Below are 6,275 nucleotides of genomic sequence, written 5' to 3'. Positions count from 1 at the left end.
ATAGATCAGCAGCAAGGCAGACATAATACAAGACAGAAGTTCTGCTGCCATCTGGCAGTACTAGTGGTAGAAGTATTTGCTGCCGTACCACCAGACTACAGAGCAGCTCCTGTCCTCAGGCTGTGAGACTTCTCAGTTCATCCTCAGCACTCTGGCATGAATAATGTTTATGCTAATTTCCCAGGGAATGGAACCCCGGTGACAGCCATTAAGATTGCTTATTGAGAAACAGGCCATATTCTTGATGGGCTGATGGTTTCATTTTGTTTATTGAGGTCACATAGAGACTGTTTCATGGCCATTTAAAAACTTCTTGTACTGGATACAATACAAGAAGTAAGTACAATAAAGTACAGAAGTATGAAGTTTACTATCAAGTAAAACTGTTTGATTTGTGTACTGTTTCACAGAAAATCTATGTTTGATAAGATGAATGATGTATGGAGCACATTTTAACTCATACACAGCTGCAGACAGACATGGATTATTCCCTAAATTAAAATCTTTAATCTTTTAAAAAGTGTAGAGTATTAAAAAGTGTTTTTCACTAAGATTTTAATCTGAAATGTAACTACACACTTGAGTTATAAAAATACAAGTAGCATAAAATGGTAATGCTATACATTATACAAGTAAAGAAGAAGCTGATCATTATAGGGCCTCAGAATAGTACTTGATTTAACACATTCAATGATTTGGGGCTAATTATGTGCCAAAGAAATGCTCTCAACTATTGTGGCAAACACAGTGAGTCACTCCACTGTCTAGTGCCGACTGGTTGACATCTGCACATCCTGCGATGTCTGGCACCCTCTGCTGGACTCCAGTGCTCTCCCCTTGTTTTAGTCAAGAGTGGGAATGAGGTCAAACATCCGTCCATGAGGGAGACTTCAAATTCCCCCGGGGGCACAGTCTTGACTGCACACCTCCAGTTGTTGTGTTAGTCTGGTCTCAGGTAGACTGTGGGTTAAGAGGAGGAGGCCTTGCACTGTTGTCTTTAGAGCTTAGAGCCGGAGAGCTAACTGGCTTCACTCTGGGGGTCCCTGGGAGAAGTGACGCCAAAAACAACGGACAAAAGAGTGAGAAACAACATTAGGGAACTCGAGGAATGCTCCAAGAGAGAAATTCATAGAGGAGAGGATCGGAGGGAGAAGGAGAACGCAGAAAGGGAGAATGCATGTATGAGCTTCCACAGGGAGCTGAGAACAGAGGCCCTGTTGTTTTGGCAGCCACAGGGTGCCGACATAACACCTGGCAGAGGGAAGGGGAAAGGGATGACAGGGAGTGGCAGAGCTCAGGGGGACCAGGGGGACATTAGACAAAAAGAGGCTTGGGGAGCTTGTGCTAGACCAGACGGTGTTTTCTAAGTGTGTGCGCTAATGAAAAAGAAAATAAAGGGAAAACCAGATGATTTACAGGAACAGCATCTTGTGTTTATCCTTAAGTATGCCCGTGTATGTTCCTTTGTCTGGGCAAACAGCTAATGGGAATAAGCGCATGTGTGCTTTTGTGCACGCTGTAATCCCCAGGCAGGGTCGCGTGGGAAAGGAGTGTGCGAGTGTGTTTCCTGGCCCCAGCTGAAACGTGACTGTGCTCCAGCCAGGTCCTCCACAGCTCCGCTGCTGCTCCTGCTGCTGCTGCGTAGCGCTGGTTTCCTGTGCACATTCCCCACCTCCCCGGCTGTGTTTTTGTTGGCCGGGACAGAGGGGTGCACAGCTAAAAGCCAGGGGTCTCGGAGAGGGCTTCCATACTCTTGACAAGGCCTGGAGAGCCCAGAGAAAGTAGGGTACCGCTCTTCGAATGGCAGAGTCAGTCTCACGTCCACCACTTTGGTATAAACTGAAATGTCTCAACAACTATTCAAATGGATTTAATTGACTTTTTGTTCAGACATTACTGAGTAGAGGGTAACATGCACACCAATTGCTTCATCTCTTTTTTGAGGGGCAGAGAATCAAATCCAGCAAAAGAACTCAACATCTACCCAAACGATTGGTACAAAAATGTTTTCATGGTTCTCAGGTGATAAACCCAAATGGTGGTGAACATTTGTGTTTTCATGTGAAACAACAACTCACGCACGAATTGCAATGAAATTTCAATCAGACATTCATGTTCCCATCAGGAGATCTTGTGATCCTGCAAGGCGCCATGATCAAGCCGAAACTGTACTTCATCCAATACATCGTTTACAGCCTGCTGTAGTAATGACTCTCCCATAAGCCTCAGCTGACCTGTGTGTTTAGAGATAACAGGCTGAATTAAAAGGATGCACACACAAACATTAGCATGTCATTTTGAACATTTTAGCATTGCTGATGTTATAATTTAGCGAACCATTGGTTCTCAGTGGCAGATCATATTCAGTGGTTGCCAGACGGCTGTGGAGGTAAAAAAATAGAAACAACATTTTTTAGATTTAATCTACGTTGCCTGTGACACATATTGTCATGAAGGAATTTAGTCACATGAGTTACAAATGGACACACACCCAAAAAGTATGTTAAAAGTCCCAGAGGAGGCGTCGTGAACACATCAACCTGTTTTTCCTTGGGGTCACAGCTTGAAAAAGGTTGAAAGGTCACTTTTGAAAATGTTCATTGATCATACTTTCCACATATTACATCTATACTTGATATATTTTATTATATTCTTTTGCATGTTGTAGCCCCATTGTGGCTGCAGGTTAGGTCTGGAACAGCCAGTAGAAAGCAGAGAAAGCTTTCATCACAGAGGAGGGATACAAAGCTGTGAATGTCATCAAGACTGTCGGGAGCGCAGGGAAAGGAAGCAGACACTCACTGATTCTGAACATGTACATAAATACATATATACAAACTAGGCCACTGTCGGTCACACGTGGTTTTAAGTTGAACAAACTCGGCGTTAATAAATATCGACCATTTTACCCGCTGTGCCGTGTCTGTGCATCTGCTGTTGTGATTGGCTGTAAAGCGGGAAATGAACTCAGTGGCTGTCATACTTCTTTGGAAACCAATGTTCCGCTCATTTTACCAATTGCAGTGTAGAGCAGTTATCCAAGACACACACACATACACACACACAAGAATATTCATTAGATACCACTGTGTCACAAATTTGCATTTTCCATTAGACTGTGAGTAGATAATGAGGCAGCCGGGCGTGTGCCGTGCGAGCTCATGTGAGCCAAAGGGTCATCCTACAGGTATGTCTTCATACCTGTGACCCTGACTTTGTGACTGTCACACATATCTCAAGAAATCACCTGCTGCAGACAAGAAAAATCTCTCGATCTCTGCCTCATAGCTGCGTCACATTGCAGCCACTTGTGAACAAGTCCTGGAAACTAACCGACATTCTTAGACAGCCAAAGCATTCTTGAACATGATTTATTAAAGCAAACACCGTAATGTAACCCCATGAGTGCAGGTGAAGTTGTCTACGTTTGTACATTCACCTCTTCCCAGCACTTCACTTAGGTTTGATTTCACTGTCTGGCATCCTCCCTGTAACTCGGGAAGTTGTGGGAACATGACTCATGGACTCTGCCGGTGCTCACAGTTCTAGGGTTACAGAGAATATCCTTCATTTAGTTTCTTTCAGTCGTTGCCGTCTTGGCTCTATACATATATAGTAGCAACTGCCAGGTTAAAGATGATTTGCTATGCTGTTGGTCTACACCCACGTATCCACCCTCTGGTGAAATGACTGAACTACAAATGACACAAGCAAATCTCTGTGTGAGGGAAAAAAGCTGATCTCTTTTTTTCTTTTTTTTATACAAATATTTATTTCATACAACATTAAGTCTCATCATTATCCGCCAGCAAACTTTACCTCACGATTGAAAGCTTTAATGTTTTCTACCTAAACAACTGCAGGGTGTAATTTCCCTCCGGAGGCCTTTCTCTTTGTACACACTGTTAGAGTATGACTGGTATGAAAGTCAGAGTCATGTGAGCACGGCTCTAAATCTTATCAGCTTTCTTAACCTGACTGCTGAGTGACAAATGATATCAGTGACAGCAGGAGACGTCCGCATGCTGCATTTCTTTCTCTGCCAGCTTGAGTGAAATTTCCTGAGTCCGCGCAGTGCTGTAAAAATGTGTTTCCTCCCAAAACAATAACTGCAATAATACACTTTAACTGTACATGTTACACAGGGAATGTGTCCTGAGGCCATGAGTATCGATGAATAACCTGGTGGTGACATACATAAAAGTTCCACGTTGTGGTAAAATGCTCATGTAATCCTCTCTAATGTCTAAGTGTCGGATGAACACATGGCTAAAGTGATAAAATCTTTCAGAATGTTTCAGCCAAAACAAGCTCCTCTAATCACTTAACATTATATTGTCCTCCGTTGTGTGTGCGCTAGTTCTGTAAATCTCTGATATAATGGTGGAATCTCTTTCACATGCGTCCTTCTATCCCGTTCTCGTGAAAACCTCGAGGTGAGACGAACTCATTAGAGTTTGGTGGTCAGAGGTCGACATCACTGTGACCTCACAAAACACATTTATGGCCAAAACCCAAGAATTCAGACACTTATTGTGGCAATTTTTCACACAAATGTCTAACATGACAAAATGATGAAGTGGTGATATTGTGTACAAAAGGTCAAAGGTCATCTTTACTTTTTTTTAACCATTATTCAGGGTCATAACTCAAAAACAGAAGCTCCAGTGCTTGGATCAAGCTTACCAGAGCCCTCCTCATCACATCCAGATCTTCATCCCTTCACCACCATGGGCATCTGATGCTGAATATTGGATCCGATAATCAGCTCGGCCGTTAATCAGCTGACCCACAATATACATTGTATGCACATGTGTAGTTTAGATGCTTCAGTACATTCAGTTTCGACTACCTCAAAACTTTTATTCAAATATTTCAGTCTCAAGTTGCTTCCAATCTTGTGTGGCCTGTCCTCTTCCAGGTTGCCATGCAGGAGTGGTGCTGTGTGGCTCGGGCACGACTCAGTCGTCCTCCTGGATCCACTCTCTTCACATATATTATATATAGTAAAATTCACTTCTATCAGACATTCTATTAGTGTAGCATGTAAACTGTGATTTTGTTGTTCTGTTCTGTGCTATAGCTTGCCCGTCTGTCCTGGGAGAGGGATTCCTCCTCTGTGGCTCTACCTGAGGTTTCTTCCATCTTTTTTTTTATCCTCTGCTCAAAGAGTTTATTTTTCAATATGGGGCATTTTTCCTCACTCAGATCAAGAGTCTGAGAGGACGCTGTTCACTGTACAGATCGCAAAGCCCGCTAAGGCAATGTGACTGTGATTTTCAGGCTATACTAGTAAAACTGATTTGATCTGATTGTATTTATCATATGTGACTTTTACTTTCCCTGAAGCAATATTTCAACATGATATTCTTAATTGTTCATTTCCCTCTGCTCGCCTCAGGAAGTAGAACGAGAGGAAAATAGGACATTATCGAGTCACTTTCTCAAGAAATGTCCATGGCATAATTACAGCCAAATGTGCAGAAAATTAAATATATATATATATATATATATATATATATATATATATATATATATATATATATATATATATATATATATATATATATATTTTAAGAAAATAATTGTATACTAACTCTTGTAGTTTCAGTAGGTCAGACGCAAAGTAGTGACTCAGTGAAACCTGCCAGTGATGTTTTCATCAAAAAGGCTGAAAAATCCCTCTACTTTTAACAACACTAAGAACGGACAGATAGATCAATAAATTGGTATTTCACAAAGAAATCAAAGAGGGAATCTCACCCTCCTTTTTGTTCTCGCGCTCCAGTGTCTATGCTCACTTCCCTCTGCTCACCTCAGGAAGTAGAACAAGAGGAAATTAGGACATAATTCAGATACTCTCTCCAGAAACTTCCAAGCTGCGATTACAGCTGAATATGCATAAAGTGAAAAACAATGTCGACTTCAGCTCTTGAAAGAGACTGAAACATCACCAGGCAGAGGAGAGATTGTTTCAGTGTTCTGTTGATAAAAGCAGATAAGGTGTTCACACTTGTTTATCAGTATCCATCATGGCCATTAGAGAAGTGCTGAAACAAATGAGGTGAAGTAGATCGAACAGAAGATCTTATGTCAGACTGCTGAATGTGACACAAACTGGTTTGTTATTTTTTTGTTGTTGTTTTTGTTTTGCAATAAACGGCAGCCATCACTGTGATTGTTTATTTTGCTGAATTATCGCATGCAGGGTGACAGAAAACAGGATGATGATGATGATGATGATGGTGGTGATAGTGATGATGATGATGATGGTG

This window comes from Acanthopagrus latus, chromosome 11 (assembly GCF_904848185.1).
Source record: "Acanthopagrus latus isolate v.2019 chromosome 11, fAcaLat1.1, whole genome shotgun sequence".
NCBI lineage: Eukaryota > Metazoa > Chordata > Actinopteri > Spariformes > Sparidae > Acanthopagrus > Acanthopagrus latus.
Note: the sequence above shows the minus strand (reverse complement) of the source record.